Source organism: Ischnura elegans, chromosome 9, assembly GCF_921293095.1.
Source record: "Ischnura elegans chromosome 9, ioIscEleg1.1, whole genome shotgun sequence".
Classification (NCBI taxonomy): Eukaryota; Metazoa; Arthropoda; class Insecta; order Odonata; family Coenagrionidae; genus Ischnura; species Ischnura elegans.
Window position 1 is genome coordinate 922,479 of NC_060254.1, and position 19,013 is coordinate 941,491.

The 19,013-nt window shown below is 39.6% G+C and overlaps 1 long non-coding RNA gene across 1 annotated transcript; it reads right to left on the reverse strand.

Moving 5' to 3' along the window:
* Positions 1–11,379: 11,379 nt before the first annotated feature.
* Positions 11,380–13,638, reverse strand: LOC124165259. Its single transcript, XR_006866182.1, has 2 exons — positions 12,198–13,638; positions 11,380–11,420 (listed from the first exon to the last, which is right to left on the reverse strand). It is a non-coding gene; the product is annotated as an uncharacterized LOC124165259 (long non-coding RNA).
* Between the last annotated feature and the right edge of the window lie 5,375 nt (positions 13,639–19,013).

Genomic DNA, 19,013 nt, shown 5'->3' on the forward strand with positions numbered 1-19,013 from the left:
GACACTTAGAATAATAAAAAATAACTAAATTTTTAAACATAGAAACACTGAAAAGGGAACACTCAAAATGTTTTGCCACACACTTTACTGGGATGATCCACTCTTCTCAATGAAAGAGAATGAACTGCTCCTGTTTTCAATAGATGCATTCAACAGCTAGTTGGGGGGAGGGGGGAGGGAGTTCGAGGGGAGGGCAGAGGTGAGGGGGAAAGGGGAAGGATTGGCTGGTGGCCAGAGTGTGTACATGTCCAGCTTGGGCGGTGTAAATGCTTTTTCCACCCAGATGTATGCCAATCTACAAGTTCTCAAGTCAATGCTGATGTCATACTCGGGAAGTATTTCAATTAGGGAAAGGGAAAAGCACTGGTTAAAAAACTATTATGGGAGGCGTTGTGTTGGGGAAAAAGCTCAATGAATGGGGGAGGAAACTTGGTGGAGTGACGATGGTTATTCATCCGGACGAATACTGGCGTTGTGCATTCTCCAATGCAGAGGGCAAGACAGAAATTGCACGACAGTCTGTAGATAGCTTTGAAGGGTGTGCAGCAGGGAGAAGAGGAAGATTTGATGATGAGTGGGGGGAGCGGAATGAGTGGAGCAGCACTTGCAAGGGAGAGAGAGAGAGGGGCCTGAATATGTTGCGCAGGTTGGATGCTTTTCTGTATGTGATGGTAGGGCAGGAAGGGAGGTGACTGGATGAGGTATGGTTTGCGCTGATGACTGGGTACATGTACCGGGTCTGGATAATCTTTATTTTGTTGGTTCCGGGGAAGAACGTGGTGAGGTTCAGTCTGCTACTGTTCTGTAAACAGAAGTATGTTTTAGTTGTCGTAACGGCAACCGGAGGGAGTAGTTTTATTCGGATATTCAATTTTTTGTGTGTGTGCATGTGAGCAGTTGTCGTCAGTCTCGGAGTCAGTGGTGAGAGTCAGTGCGTGGAAGTATCTCATAGTGAGAATGTGTGGTCCCTCAGCTGCCCCACCCCCTCCCCCCAAGTGTGCTCAAGTGTCGGCGGAACTGCAGACAAGGAGGCTTACCGACTGAAGACTGACTGATAAGTGAAATTCCCCCCATTACTATTAACTATTTTCATGATATTGTTAAAGCTATGAACATATATTTTTTTTAAGTTTAAAAATGCGTTGTATTTCTCTGGTCCTTCGGGTTATAGTTGTATGAACATCATTCCTTTTTCATCGTGTGACAGCTAGATTGATTTGTATTGACTAATATCTTCAGTCTATTGTCACCTCCCTTCCTTCTTTCATCAAAGACTATAACCTCTTTCTTAATATTCTACTATTGATTCCATCAGAGGAGATCTTCAGTTTTTTTTTAAATGTGTGGGACATAAATGATTATAAATATTTAATTTTACTCCTTGAAATACAATTGCCTCCTTTTTCATTGATGTAGCTCTAACTATGATTAAGAGAAATTCTTCCGATATCTTTTATCTACATGCACTTATTTTGTAGAAGTAGAGGAAGAGGAATGATGAAGTGCTGGACTTGGTGAACAGTAAGAGAAAACTGCTAGATGAGATGCAGGGGAGACAGAGGGTTTAGACTGAGTGAGTACCGAGTGAGGAGGGGATGTTAAAAATGTCAGAGGGAAGGCAGATGGGGGAGAAAGAGAATAAGATTTTCAAACACTGGAAGAGAATGCACTTCATTGTAAATTGAAGAAGTTGGTCCAAGATGAGAGAGGAGATGGCCACAACAATTCACAAATGCTCCATGTAAACCTACCTTAACAATAATTAGAAGGCTTTCTTAACTATAATAATGATGCACTGAAGAAGGATATTTAAGGTGGGAAGATGGACAGGCCATGGTGATTAACAAAAGGTATCCTACAAACACACCTTAACCAGTTGATTACCAATACAAATGATTGTTTATTAGCAACGGCCAAGATGAGTTAATTATCCCAATTTTCTCTTTTTTAGGCAAGCTTCTTTAACTTAATTATATATTATTGAAATTTAGATGATTTAGCACTTGGTAATTGAATAGGTACCTATACAATAGAGTAGTTTACTTCATCAAAGAAGTATTCAACGGTGTTCGGCGAGATGTTGTGGAACATAATGATACAATGGTAAATGAAGAGCAAACTTAGTGCATGTCCACAGTAATTTTATTTGGTACGATGCGTTTCAGCGACCTTACTTCGCTATCATCAGGTACAAAATGCCATATTTTCGTCAAGAAGTCATATATATATACAATCATGCAAATGGGAGGGGTATATTTATGAGTCGGCGGAAGTGGGAGAGGGTTTGGGGGGGGTAAAGGATGGGGGAAGGGGGTGGGGAGGTGGTTGGGATACGTAAGGATTTGGAGTTCACTGTGCTATGGCAACTCCACTGTGACTGTGCTATGACAACTCCACTGTGACTGTACCCCAGACAGCACAACCATTTGTATACAAATGGTAAATCTTTTGTACCCTTACAAATTGTACCGATTTTTGTACGTGCTATGGCAACTGCACTCTGACCGTGCTATAACTGTACTGCGATGTTTCAATTCAAGTGCAGTTTAAGTAGAGTCACAGTACAGCCCTTTTAGCACAGTTACAGTGCAGCTTTAGTACAGCCACCGCACAGATTTTTTTGTATGGGTTATTATGACCATTAAATTTTATTTCCTAACTCGGAATATTCGAAAAATAGCTAATTACATACACTCAATGAACATGAGTAACGTGGAATGTTATCAGGAATATTTATTAATGATGTCTGTTGTTCAAACATATTGTCCTAGTCATGTTATCTAAATAGCTCTAACTGAGTAGATCATGAGGGCACAATTATTGGATATAAAATGGAATTTTAACTACCTTAGCAACCAAAAAGCACCTCTCACGCTGTATTTAGCTTTTGATACCATTTACGGGTATGAGTTACGCTAATCTATGCTCCTCAGTGATTGTAATCTAATTTAGGGTTAACATTTGTCTTATGTTTAGGAAAGATACGAAATATCTAAGCTGAACACTTCAAAATAATAGTAAATAATGAAATAAATAGCATTTGCCACTCCCATCCCAGACGGCACAGAACCCTCCGTATCTAATTCGTATGTACATAGTACCCATTGACTACGGGGATACTATGCCGCTTCGTCGCTTTTCGTCAATGGATACTTTCCATTCGCGGCCTGTCGACGAAGCGCGTACGCAGCATGTGAATGTCCGCTATGAAGCACGTACGATAGGATACGAAGCGCGCAGGAACACAGCACTCAGGCTAACCTCAATCGATGAGAATGTTATGAATCATTATGAATTGTAAGTTCTCAATAGGTAAATAATACTATATCATGAATTCTAATTACCATGATACAGTACTATTTACCTATTGAGAACTTACAAAACTTACTCGGCCACTTAAATAACTGCGAAAAATGAGATTCTCAAGGCTAATTCACGCACCCCCAGCATTCTTAAGTGGCTCGTACTTACATGGAAACCTTGAGATGTTAATAAGAGTAAATTGTTATTAATTTTGACACTAAATAAGACATCACATAGCCCACGAGCATTAAAAAGCTTACCCTAAACCCTGACGAAATAAAATTTTTAAATAAAAATTGCCGATGAAACAGGATTGCTGACACATCTGCTATTAGTATGATCGAATTCATCAAAATGCAAGCAAAAATTAACGTATAGTTCAGTCTCAGCTACTAAAACTTACCCATATCAGGCGCTAAAGTATTTGAAAAATTATTTGGGATGAGTAAAAGTCTCTAGGTCACTGCAGTAAATGTATCAACCTATTAAAAATATGAAAGTCCTGCCAAATCACCAGCATAAACACTTGTAAAATAAAACATGTTATCTCTTAGATCACACCTCCGATTTTATACTTACTTTGCATGAAGTCACCACCGCAAGAAATTTTAAAGAGGCAGGAAAGAAAAAACCCACATAAATACAATACATATATTATGTATTTTCTATTGTCAACCACAATAATATTTCCAATTTTCTCTTCTATCCCACATCTAATTAACCCATTATTCCCCAGACTGCATGTAGGGCTTTTTACTTCGGTTTTTTTCGCATTTTCCGATTTATTTTGGCCTAATTAATATGAATTTTTGGAATAAAAATATTTTCATCATATTACATATATGATTTTCATTTTTTTTCAGCGCTGCGTATACGCAACGCTGGGAAAACTCCGGTTAAGTAAATACAAAAAAGTAATTTTTAAAAACTTGAGTTACATCTTTTATTTTACCTTGATTTGTACACTCGACATCTTCGCCGGGAGTTATCGGTATTCCTTCGGAGGAAATGCCCCATCCTGCCTTTTAACGGACTTGCTGGGGTATATCATTTTTCCTAGGGTGTCTCGTATGTGCGCATCGATTTTTATGCCAAACGCCATCAATCGTAAAAATACAATGATATTAATGAAAATGTTGGTGAAAATGACAAAATTAGAACTAGAGATTCTTTAAAAAAGTCAGTAAATCGAAGAAATAATTATTCTGAAGTAGAAAATATTTCTGAGAATTAGGATTCAATAACGTTGCGTTTACGCAACGCTGGGGCTTAATGGGTTAAGCGAAACAATTACTCTTATACTCTTTCGAGTAGAAAATTATTTAAAAGAGGACTGGTCGATACATAAAAACTATCTTCAATACTTTCTGCGATGAACGTCCACTATCACAGCATCAACTTGCACAAATCAAATCCACATCCACAAATATGTCACTTCTGCCACAATGTCTGTCTTCTTGGCGACAGGTAACAGTGAAGCAATGGTACCTTCCTCCAATCTGGGCACCTTCAATTCAGCAAGAATTTTCTCCTCGTCTTCTCGTCCAAGGCCACAGATTATTTTCTGATATCACAAGGTGCGATGTGAAGCTCACACACCTAAAATTAATAAATAATAAAATACCATGTAACTTATTAGGTCAAATCATTTCCAATTTTTGGTATTTCTGCATGAGAAATAAAATTACTAGGCTCGTAAATATAGTAAATATTTGTATGCCTGATATTTTTTTTTGTTTTAAACTATAGCATAAGATAATTTGAAATGATGAAAGCCGACGTTTAATACACCATAGGGCAAGCTAAGAAGCAATATTCGATCCTATAAACTTGGCAGCTTATTCCTAGTTTCTCCTTTAACCACACGTTTACCGAATGAATTAATACAAAAAAGACAACTAAAATGCAAGAATTTTCAAAAGAATTGCTGCTACAATATTTTGAATCACCATTTTTAGTACTGAATAGTACTACAGTACTTCAGTACTGAATAGTTCGGGATGTTGATGCATCAACATCCCGAAGCCACTTCTAACTTAAAATTACATCCAAATAATTACAGCGAGAAAGAGTACATACCTCACAGTTTTTCGCAGGGGTGAAATGTTTTCTTCTTATCGCCCAAATGCACTTCTTCTTCAACTCAGGATCTTTTGGAAAGCTAAAAACTTGAACCATGTCCCGGAGTTTCCATTACATCCCGACAATACACTCACGAAAGGCATTTTTAACAGAAATATCTCACAAACACGTTTCTGAAGCCCAGTGAATGAAATTAAAGAATAAGGGAAACTTCACCATTACCAGACACTCTATTTTTCACAAACTTAACCACAAAAATCCCTGAAATGTGGTGAGACGTGACGTAAACGATGCGATCTCCAACGGCTTGTGAAGGCATGTGATCTTTCTAGGAGGATATGGCACGATGGCACCAGATGGCACCACCCGCAAAAGAAAATAGTCCCAGACCGAATACAGTTTTATCGATGAGATACAATTTTATCGATGCATATGAACTTGCCAGTCCTCTTGCATCTTTTTTCGTCATTAAAGGAAATAAAGAAACAAAACCTTTTTAGTAACTTCCTAAGCGTGATTTTTGCATCTTGATGGTCCACCCTCGTATTCAGGTACGAAAACTTCCTGTGCCGTCTGGGATTAGAGCTAATCTTGCATATTTGTATACCCAGAAACAAACACCAATTCGAAATCGTCGGCGTACTGCCGCCTTGACGCAGAGAAAATCCGACTGGTTCAGTTTTTCTGCGACGACGCAGCGAGCTGGAGACGTGATGTCATCAACTCTCAAAGACGGGCTCTGATTGGCTCGCTAGCCGCGGCGTCAACGCAACGCCGAACTGTGAAGGCCCCCTAAGCGTGGCCTCGAGGAGACAAGGCACATAGGAGACAATACGAGGGCACAACTTCCCTACAAATACTTAAAAAAGGTAGTAAAGGTCGAAAAGCCTTTGCCTGCCTTAAAACCCCTACGCACGGCTGTGATAATTCGGACTCATTAGCCACCTCAATATTATTCATCCATCTTTGATCCACTCACATCGCTTCCTTATGCGCCCAGCAGGGACGCCGACTTCCAAAAAATATTGAGGGGGCCCAAACCGGGGATCTTTCCCCGGGAAATTTTATAAGTAGTGAGTTTTAAGTTTTTTAAGCATTTATTTAGAGGAGTCATATGATCAACATTAGAACCCTTATAACTACAATCTCGATACCTGGACACTCAGGGGAAAATCGACAAGCCTGACACAATTTTTTCGAATTTTTGCAAACGAATTTTTGAGGGGGCTCGGGCCCCCTCAAGCTCCATGGAGTCGGCGCCACTGGCGCCCAGCGTGTGGCTATCCTTTCTTATACTCCCATCTACGGTGCATATGTATTTTCACCTTTCTTTGCCGTTTTATGGGAAGGACATTAATTTTGGAATTCTCCTCTATCTACATTGTCACCTGTTACCATCACGGAGGTTGTAAATATTTACAACCTCCATGGTTACCATACCCTCCTTCCATAACTCCATTGTCGCAGTGGAAAGTAAGTTTTTGCAAGGCATTTACTCCTTCAGTTCGACTGAATATTCTGTGCGTTAAAGATGCCTCCCATAAAGAGAAGTGTCCTTAGACTGCAAAATCTAAGAACGAATAATTCTAACGAGGAAAATAGTGAAAGAGAGAGACCGAAAAACTTGAGAAGACGCGATAAAGTTACCATCGCCAACATTAATAAGTTTTTTGACAAGGTAAAATCAGGTGATTTGGTTATTGACACCAAAAAAGTGGTGTACAATACGGCAATTTGTGCAGGTGTGAGTATGAAGACTGTACGGAAGGTCATGAAAGAAAAAAGAGAAAGTGCCGATGGTGAAGTGTCTTCGCCGAAAAAAAGTTGCGGACGATCGCGCATTGTGCTCGATGAATTCACCCAAGGAGTTTATTCGCCGAAAAGTGCATGATTTCTATCACAAGAAAGAATTTCCGACAGTCATCAACATTCTGGATGGATTGAAGTCGGATCTGGAGGATTTTCCTGACATAAGCTCAAGTACAATGTTGAGGTGGCTGAAAAGGCTAGGGTTCTCATTCCGGAAATTAAAAAAATAAGCCCGTGCTATTGGAAAATCCGCGAGTGGTAGATCAACGAATGTTTTTCCTCCGAACCATTAAAAGACTTCGTGCCTCAGGCTGGTTAGTGTATTATTGTGATGAAACATGGTGCGGTGCTAACCATACTGTGAAATACGCATGGCAGGAAAAATTAATGAAATCAGAGGTGGAATTGATTTTGATCGAGGAATAATTCAAGAGGTAAATAATCACAAATTTCCATAATAAACTTCGCATATGTATCGAGAATTTTCCAATTTCACATTTAATTTAATCATCATGCGTAATAATGAAATCAATAATTATCACTATTTCAGGTAAATGGCTGGAAAGGTGGAATTTTGACACCTTCGGGAGCAGGAAGGCGAGTGGTTATTCTGCACGTTGGAAGTGAAAGTGGTTTTCTCCAACCCGAGGAAGAAACAATGCTCGTCTTCGAAGGGAAGAAGGACAGTGCAGATTATCACTCCGAGATGAATGCTCTCCATTTCGAGGAGTATTTCAGAAGAATATTAAGGCATCTGCCAGAAAATCAGTTTTGGTAATAGATCAAGCGCCCTATCACACCATGCAGGATCCTCAGACAAAGAATCCTAATTTGAAGTGGACAAAGGTAGAAATTATTGACTGGCTTGTTAAGAATCGCATCGAGCCAGCTGTCAACGAAGATGGTACCCAAGATAATTATGAATCTTTAACAAAAAGTGAACTTATCGAGTTAGGAAAACAGAAATTTAAAACCTTTAGGTATCTCCATGATACTGTCATTCAGGAAAGTGGGAAAAGGGTAAAACTTCTGTGGACTCCAGTCGCACATTGTGAATTTAATGCTATTGAATTAATTTGGGCGTGGGTCAAAAACTGGGTGGCAAAGAACAATAAAACACATAAGATCAAAGATGTTCTTCAGCTTTGTGTTCAGGCTCTTGGAGACGTAACAGTGTCGACGTGGAAGAACGCTGTGGAGCATATTTAAAAAAATAGAAGACTACTACTGGATAAAGGACCGTTTGGTGGAGGAATTCACCGAACCCATTATTATCAACTTGGAGGACGAAAGCAGCAGTTCTTGGAGTAGCAGCGATGAGGATTGATTCGGGAAATGAAATTTGAAAGGAAAATATGTATATGTACAGGAAATGGGTACGGTACATTATGTTTCTTTGAGCAGACCTGGTAGTATCGTACTTGAGGAGTTGGTATTTTTTGTAACGTCCGTATAAAAATGTTGCTACGCATAAATCCAGTATTATCGTATCATAGAAAAATTACGAATAAATTAAAAAGTGTTTCTATCAGTTTAATTTTTCTTTCCTAAGAAATTGTAGGACTAGATAATGTTTAAATATTTTCATTAATTAATAACAAACAATGCGTTTCAAAAGTATGAAAAGGCCTTTTTATGCATCTCCAGTAATTTTCGCAACTTATTGTGAAAGATGAATACTGTAGACCTAGTAGTTTTTCCCTAGGCTGAGTTACAAAGTTGCTGAGGTTGACAAAACGGCAAATTTTAGGGTGCGCAGAGTCATTTATTGCACTGGCGTGTCCACAATTTTGAATTTACATTTAAAAAATAAACTCAACATTAAGAATAAAATTATCTTTGAAACGACGCATTACTCGTTGTTGTAGCATTCGCACAAATCCAGATATAAATTTGCAAAGTACAGCGGCATATCATTTTGACGCCGACAGTAGATATGGATTATTGTTACTGCTTGAAGAACGGTTTTATTTACAATATAATTAAGAAGAAAATACTTTAAATGTTCAAGAAATGGATAGAGTACATTATATTTCTTTGATCCGCGTTCGGAGCAGGGTCAACGGACTTGCACTCCTACCTCTGTGCAACAAACAGCCTCGCTTCCCGCGAACCAGCAATAGTCCCGCGCGGCCCCGATTCAACGGGCCGTTTGGCAACATGGCATCAATATATTTTATTAACAGTCACAAATATCAATATTTTTATAGATTTCAGATCATAGAAAAATTACAAATAAATTAAAAAGTGTTCTATTAATTTAATTTTTTCTTTCGGAGGAAATTGTAGGACTAGATAATGTTTAAACATTTTCATTAATTGACAACAAACTATGCGTTTTAAAAATACGCCAAATCCATATTATTTATCTATATTAACGTGTACAACTTATATTGGAAGATGAATACTGTAGACCAAGTAGTTTTTCCTAGGTTGAGTTACAAAGTTGCTGAAGTTGACAAAACGGCTAATTTTAGGGTGCGCGGAGTCATTTATTGCACTCGCGTGTCTACATTTTTGAAATTTCCATTAAACAAAAAGTAAATTAAAATAAGGAATAAAATTATCTTTAAAATGACGTATTATTTGTTGCTTTAGCATGCGCACAAGCTCAGATATAAATTTGCAAAGTACAGCGACACATCATTTTGACTCCGATAGTAGGTACCGACCCCTTAAATCTTAATTTTTTGCCACTATACGACCGTGCACCATTCGAGCATGCTTTGTTCCTAAGTGCTCTTTATGCACAAAATATTATAAGTATGTGATACAATTGTGTTCGTGAATTATCAAGGAATTAAGGAAATGAGCAGGGCTTCAACAGTAGATATAAATATTTAAGGAAGAAGAAACGACGCAGTCAGTTCACGGATGTAGATCAATGTGGAGAGATAGTTAATTCTTGTGTATAGTGTGCAAGGGATAGGAAGAGCTATTTTTTATAGGATTTAAGGAGAAAAGTAGTGAAATAACTACTTTGCCATGAATACACCTGACGTTCGTTTTAAGAATAGGCCAACAACGAAAAGCATGAATTCAAGACTAAATTCAGACATTGAACTGGTAGAAAAAGAAAGTGGAGAAATACGAGGCTCAAAGTTATCTACAGTGAGGGAAGTACTGTGTGTTTTCTCTATCACCTAATGGGTTCGAAATGTATTTGACTTGATGCGCGAAAAAACATAAGAAATGCGTTTTACCCACGGAACAAAACGAGAATTCCTGATATTACAGAGAATAAGGCGATTGAAAAGTTGGAAAAAGTACACAACGAATGGATGAAGGTGCGACGGCATTAGAAGAGAGCGGGAATTACCGTAGAGATGAAGAGAAGAGAATCCTTCGTGACAAAACTTGATGATTTGTTTGACATTGCAAGGAGCGGTGCCATTGAATTTTTGATGCACAAGGAGGAATGTGCAGTTGATCTCTCGGAAAAATGAGCTTGGGCTGAAGAAATAATATTCTTACGCAATCAAAGAGGAGCACGGAATGCAGTTATTGGAGGGATATATTTCAATATGTTCAAGAAGAAATGAAAATATGTGGTTCTCCGCTCCTTTTGTTGCATTAGCTCCCATCAGAGACCCGTAGTTCCTAAAAAGACTTGTTAATTACGAAAAGGTTAATCTGGACTTAAGGAAAGGAGTACAAAAGAGGTTTTCAAACCACTAGTGGTACCTGAGTGAATAGTTGGTAGGCCTGTCTTTCATTGACGGATCCTTTTCTAGTATTAAAAAGGAAAACGTGGTACGCCGTACCAGTGGCGGATACAGAGAAAATTCAAGGGGGGGGGGGGGCGCAAAAGACATCTTGAGTTACCTTTACTTTTATTGCAATAAAAAATAATCAAGTCACATGCAGAGCTTCAGAAGTTTTAACTACAGTGATTTAACACACATTCAAGACAATGCCATCTTATGATATAAAAAAGTTAAAATTATGGTTCTGCTATGTTTGGCAATACGGGTGGCCCCGCAAAGGGGGGGCGCGCGCCCCCTGCGCCCCCCATCTGTATCCGCCACTGCGCCGTACGATCGTACGGCGTAGTGGCGGATACAGTGGCGGACACTTAATTGTGATTGCTTGGAATACAACAAGAGAAGAAAGGATGTTCGTCTCTTTCCATTTGCCTTTTAAGGAATCCTTCCAGATTCCTCGAGAGGGTATCAAACTTATTTACTTGCTTCAGCAGCATCTAGATGAGTAGATTATTAAAATTCCTATTAGCCAGATTTTATATTCATTCCATTTTGAACCATTTCCACCAAGTGGATTTCTAGAATATATTTTGCCCACGCCAAACTCTTGCAGACTTAAACTTAAATAACTCTGGAATAGATCATTGCATTTTAAAGTGATTCAGGTCATCAATTAGATAATTGTTTCTACTGACCAGTTTCTTAATGAATAATTTCAATTTTCGGACGTTTTTTGCGTTAGAATTATGGCAACTCGAAGAGTTTGATACCAAATGAATCTTTAACACACTGCAGCCATCAGGTTTTTCTTCATGTTTACCAAATTTCAAAATTTTACTGAGCATTCTTATTGGCATTCTTTAGTTCTTAAATTTAATTATTCTCAACAACTATGCCTCATGCGCCATGAGCGGAATCGTTGCCTTCCTTTTAAAATTTCCTGTGGGAATCAGTCATTGGGATAAAATGAAAACCTTATTATTTTCGCATAACATGTTTTCTGCGAAAGCGCGGTGCCTCAATGCAGGAATTTTGTCAATGGACTACTGCATCTCTATTGTACAGATTCTAGCTAGGAGGAATCGCACGTTCACAGTAAATATATGAGTTGATATTAAGTAAGCTGTTGGTTTTAACGCTATGATAATATCTGATTACTTGTTAAAGTTGAAACCCTAGTCTACAAGATAATTGCGCAGACAACAAACAATCAAGAAGTCCACAAGGTAAAAATGGTTCACAATATTATGGATATAAATGCTGCCTAGTATGAATTTCAATACAAAAAAATCTACTCACCCAGTTCTGATGAAGCAAGTAAAAGAATCTCAACGGTCGAAACCCTTTCGAGTGATCTAGAAGTACACAGAATGTAAACAAAACACCGCACTGTCAGATAACCATTGATTCGCAGCTCAATGCACATGGTTGCAACTTGATTTGGATCACAGTAACACTCCTTAAAGCACTATAACTTTGCATTCTAAGGTAACACTCATAGTCATTAAGCAAGTTGATGCAAATGTGGCATGCGGTGGCAGGAAACAGCAAAATGGTGGACATTTTCTATCGATGGCAATCGAGATACGATTAGATCGATGGTAGCCGGTAGATCGATAGTTTTAAACTACGAGCGGGAGTTTGAAAATAGGCATTCAGGAATGGGAAAAGCGGACTGATGGCTCGAGTAATATTCACCACTGGGAGAAGTACCAAATATATTCCATCGCTCCAATGGAAAAAAAAAAATTAAAACCATATTTCAAAGTGTTTTTGAAACAAAAGATACTTTACTGCTTCATCAATATTTGTTTCATAACAAAATTTCTCACTAGGCCACAAAAATGGTTAAGTCAAAAGTGAGTAAAAAAATCCTGACCAAATGTTTAATAGTGTACATACTTCATGAATTGCATTTTAAAATATGCTTTTGGAACTTAGATTTTTGACTCATAACATAACATCAGCAGATGATGTCGGTCCTATATAGGCTGCCAATATGGGACCAACATTGGCAGAATGATGCCAATGAGGGGCAAATGTTCTGGGCCAGAAATGCTAAGTCCAAAGTGAGTAAAAAAATTCTTGACCTAATTTTTAATAGTTAACATACTTCATGAATTGCATTTTAAAACATGATCTTATTGGCACTTAGATTTTTGACTCATAACATAACATCAGCAGATGATGTCGGTCCTATATAGGCTGCCAATATCGGGCCAACATTGGCAGAATGATGGCAATGAGGGGCCGATATGCCAATCTGAAGCCCATATTGGACCAATATTTAGCCGATATTCATGGCTACTTGGGGAGGACATGTGAGGGAAAATATGATCCACCGAAGAAGGCATTCTATAAACATAAAGGAATGACTAAGGTCTATATCTATATCAAATTTTGTCACTACTTATTCGAGAAAGCTTTTTAATACATTGGAAATACGGGCGGCATTCTTTGATGTGCCCATGTGATAATGGGTTGAACTTACTGATTACAAGAACGATTTGCAAATAATTCGGGGTCTTCAAGTGGTAAATGATCGTGCAGGGAAATGGGTGAAACTAATTCAAGATTTAAAGTCAGTCACGTAGGAGAAAGAGTGAATTACTAAGTGTGAATTTTCATCGTAACACGACCCCAACGTGCGCAACGATACTTTAATTGTCAAATATGGGGTGTCAGTGAAAGATTAGAAATACGCAGAAAATGTATTTTATTTTGGTTAATATGTACCGAAAATCATGGACAGAGTGAAAATAAATTGATCACTTGGATTGGAAATACTGTCATGGCAATTAAATCCGTTAAACGGAAGCACATTTCTTCAAAGACTACATCTTGCCTATAGGAGCAAAGACTTTGCTGAGGGAGGGGAGGGGGTGGAGGGGAAGTCTCTAGTAAGTGGTGCGGGCCGTACCTCAGCGGCGCCGCGGTGCGGGGTAGCGCCCTAGAGGGTGGATTACATTACGACGCACAATATCTCGTAAACGATTAGAGATAGGTCAAAACGAACAGAAAATCGGCCCTCTAAAACTTTACTTTTACGTTTTACATAGGAACAGCACTTTTACGGCCCCAAAACATTCATTTGAGGGTCCTTAGTACTTAGGGCCCTTGGGGCACGGGTTCCCGTTATTTTAAAGTAACCAAATTTTAACACGCGAATATATACCTCATTTGGATCATTTTGAGACTAGGAAAACATAACTTTTCTCAATTCTGAAACATAAGGGCCGGCCTAGTGTACAGTTAATGTGTGATGCCTCAACATCCAACGTGCGACCATATGTCACACCCGCTTTCCGTCGCCAAGCATTCGATTCTATCCACAATCTTGCACACCCTGGAGTGAGAGGCACCGTAAAATTAATGACAACTCGTTTTGTGTGGCCATCAATCAAAAAAGATTGCCGTCAGTGGGCTCGTTCCTGCATCCCCTGCCAGCGATCAAAAATCACACGGCACGTCTCCTCACCTCTTTCTAATTTCTCTCTGCCAGGAAGGAGATTTGAACATATACATATAGATCTCGTTGGTCCCCTCCCCATCTGCCGTGGTTACCGCTACTGCCTCATCTGTGTAGACCGTTTTACACGGTGGCCTGAGGCCATTCCTGTGGAGGACATCTCCGCCGAAACTGTGGCACGTGCCTTCCTTCGGGATTGGTTGTCATGCTTCGGCATGCCTCAGCAAATCACCACGGACCAAGGCAGACCATTTGAGAGTGCCCTTTTCTGCCAACTCTCAAATATAGCCGGTGCAGTCCACTTGAGGACATCCGCTTATCATCCAGCAGCAAACGGGATGGTGGAGCGCTTCCACCGCCAACTAAAATCTGCCATCCGCTGCGACGAGACGCAGCAGTGGGTGGATGTACTGCCAGCTATCCTCTTGGGTTTCCGATCTGCGCTGAAGGAGGATATTCAAGCCACCCCAGCGGAGCTCGTATATGGCGAGCCACTACGTCTTCCAGGAGAATTCCTCTCCCCCACAAGTGGCCCCTCCCCCAACGCCACCTATTTCACCTCCCAGCTCCGGGAACACCTTCGAGGCCTGAGTCCTCGACCAGCAGTACGCCATGGCACACGGCATGCCTTCATCTTTAAGGACCTGCCATCAACATCTCACGTTTTTGTGCATCATGACGCAAGTCACGGTGCCCTTCAGGCCCCTTACAATGGTCCATACAAGGTCCTACAGCGGGTTGGTAAAACATACAAAGTGTGTTTGCCAAACCGTGATGCTAACATTGCCATTGACCGCTTGAAACCTGCCTACATCACCTCTGGGGAGCCAATCATCCCTGAGGAGCCAATCATCCCTGAGGATAGGAGCGAAATCCTCATCCCGACCACCAGGATGCAGTCATCAGCGCAGGTGTTGCCATCTAGTAGCATTCCACCAGCTGATGACCCAACTATTACACCTGCAGCTCACAGGGCAGAACATACGCTGCCTAGCGGCCGCCCTAAGAGACGCGTCCGTTTCCCGCAGCATCTGTTGGATTACCACCTCTAACCTTCTCCATTTTTTTTTCTCCTCCACATATTTACCAATTTTCTGCTTTTTCTTTCTTTTCTCTTTTTTTTTTAATTGTTCTCCACTCTAGGGTATCTCACTGCCAGGGGGGTGATGTGGCGGAGCCCTTCGTTACGAGCGCCGTCACCAAGGTCAGCCACCTGGTTGAGGTCATTGCCCTGGGACCCTGAGGTCCCTGCCGCTGCCGCCAAGGTACGCGGAAGGTAGCGCCAGCAAGGTGCCGCGAGGGTGAGATGTGGACGAGAAGGCGAGAGAGAAGGACTTCTGCCTGTCGAGGGATCTGTATCGCTCAAAATCGGAATAAACGTGGTCGAATATACTTTCGTGTATTAATTGAGGCGAGGTTAATATCGCACAACCCTAACCCCCTTCATCCGTGAATAAAAATACAAATTAAATATCTAATAAAACTGACTCATAGACATTTAAAAGCATATATATTATAAAAGCAAATATATATATTTAATGAACTGTGTTGTTTATTTAAGACAATCTTTGAAAAATTAATTGTGAATGAACCAAGAAAACATTTTATACTTTCTCGTAGGTTTGATTGTATTTGATACTAAGTTAAGCTTATTTTCAAGTTTACATTGTAAGTGTATGATACGTAAATATTATTGTACTGCGCCAATTGTTTAAAAAATAAAATAAACAATTCTAATTAAGTAGACGTAGTCAATCTTATTGTTCCTTGGATTTGTAAACGTTTTTAAACTGGGTCCCTTCTTTCACGATAGTGTGGTTTCCTAATTTTTTTATTGCCTAAATCAGAAGTTTATTACTCCTTAAGAACGTATTTCACGCTTTTAGATTTTTAAATGACGATTTCTATTTTTCGAGATTAAATGATAAGTGAAAATTATCAAGCGCGCGAAAATGTGATGGCTAAGTATGAATGCTGGAAAAAGCCTCTGTGACGCCCATGAAAAGCGTGCATTCTGGTTCTGGCTGCCGATGTGTGAGGCCACCTTGGTGAGAGGCTATGAGCGCCGCAATGATGTAGGCTGCTAGTAGGTAGGGCTTGTCTTAAATAAGGTTTATTAATACCCTATCAAACAAAGGAAGGTTTCCGGCCTTAGGCAATTTTAATAGGTGATTATTAAGACATGTTTCCCTGAGCTCTGTGCCTCATGCATGCATTGGTAACCTCAGACGATGAAAACTCCTATCTACTCATATAGAAACTAGGTCCCTTTGACGTCACGTGTAGTGGCATCGCATGGGTGCCAATCTGGCCTTTTTCAAATGAGGATAAAATTGACCCTTGCCATTCGTATAAACTGGTATTTCTAAAACCAAATAATTTGTATATTATGAATACACTAACTGTGGGAAATGAATCGCAATCAATGCCTTTCGTTTTCTTAGATGAAAGAAATTTCCCTATTTTCAATTCAGGCATTAATCAGTAGCGGATACAGAAAATCTCAAAGGGTGGAGGTGCTCAAGATATTCATCTACATCTACATCTACATAATACCCCGCAAGCTAGCTATATTGTTAGCTACCTTTACTTTTTTGGAATGAAAAATAGTCAAGTCACACGGAAAGTTAAGAAAGTTTTATTTTCACTTATTATTCACATATATACAAGACACGGCCATCTTATTTCATTTAATTTATGTATGTTGAGATTAGGTTGGATAAAAGATTAGAGTGTCCCAATTCGTCATCGTCTATGCCAATCCCGGGATTTGTGCATGACGCCATTTTGGAAGGAGGTGTGAACTCATTAGCCAGCTGCGTAAGGGAGGGAATTTGAGCAGTCACGTTGGCTGTCAGATTTGGGCATCCTTCTCCCCACTTCAAAGCGTGGAAAGCATCTTTAGAAAGAAATCAGAGGAAAGGCAACATGGCTGTCATCAAGGCAGTGGCGGATATAGAAAACATTCAAGGGGGGGGCGCAAAAGATATATTGGGTTGCCTTTACTTTTATCGTGATAAAAAATAATCAAGTCACAGGCAGAGTAAAATAAAATTTTACTTAAAGTAATTATACACATATATAAGACAATGCCATCGTTTGATATAAAAAAGTCACAATCGTGGTTCTGCAATGTTTGCCAATACGTCCGGACCCGCAAGGGAGGGGCGCGTGCCCCCCACGCCCCCATCTGTATCCGCCACTCCATTAAGGGAAAGTATTTGTTTGCAAGTAGTGTTGATATTTTGAGGCAGCACCTGCATATGGGTGTCCCAATTTATGCTCCCTTTTGGTTGGCTGCCCAAATGCGTGTTTTCAATGGCTAACGCGTTGGAACACAGCTTAATTAACACAAGGCACTTTTTATGAGCAAATTCTTCATTAGCAAAAACATTATCTTCACATCCAAACAAAAGAAGCACAAAAATCAAAGAAACTGTAAGTCGCCATGGCTCTCTTGTCCTCGTCGTCTGAGGGAGCATCGGGAAAGTCGTGCAGAAAAAGGAAGACTTCACATGACGGAGCAATCACACTTTTATTGCTGCATCATTCACGTACCCACGCCGACTGCCCCAAGGAGCCGTCGCGTCGCCTTCCTCTCTCTCGCCATTATTGGATCGGGTGCGTGCGGCTAGATCCCGTTCACAGCATGTCTTACCTTACTTTGTAGGGGGTTGGGAATGGCAAGGAAGTGCTGAGTTTGGATGGGAATGGAAATGAGGCAAGGAATACAACAGCTGCCTCTTATGTCCCCCCCAAAAATTTTCAAATGTGAAGGGCAATTGGATGTTCTTCCCCGTCGATCTCCTGAGAAAGCACTGCCCATATTGCGAAGTTAGACGCATCGGTTGAAATAATAAAAGGTTTGTCGAAATCTAAATATGACAACACAGGGCTGTTAGAAAGGGCATCTTTTAATTTCTCAAAGGCCCCAAAGCAATCTTTATCCCAGTTGAGCACTACGCCGTAGGGTTTCGTATCCACTGCTTCAGTATCCGCCACCACAGTTGTCCGAGTGAGTTGGAAGTTAGTCCTGTTGTTTAGTAGCTATGTGAAGTCTTTTTAAATATTTCAAGTGTTTAATTGTTCATTATCATATTTACGGGTTTTATCTACATATTTTCTTTACATACAGTGCATCTTTAAATGTAAGTCATTCTTTTCATTAAGTGCTATTTAGAGAGAATTTTTAATAAGTTTTGTTTTCCTTACATTGACTGTCTTTACATCTTCACACCATGTTTTTATAATTGTTGCTCTGTGGGATAAAACTCTGTGGGTGGTGACCCAATTTTACCCCTCATTTTGAATTTAATGTTCATTAATATTCAAAAACTATTTCCTATTTTTTAATAATAGTGATGAAAAAATTGATTATTGATCACATTAGTTTTAATATTGAAATAATTGCTTCTTCTGTTGCGAGATGTATTCAAAATTTAAAGTCAATGAAGGTTGGATTCAATGGAATATGCACCAAAAATATGTTCATGAAGCTTTCTTCTATACCAAGGAAAAAGATGAATCATTTGTTTGTGATTACTGTACTGATGTAAAGTTTGTTTAGGTCTAGTTAAAATGGCTCTATTTTTTCCAGAAAGTATTCTATAGTTAAACAGGCATCCTAAAATTTTTAAATAACAATT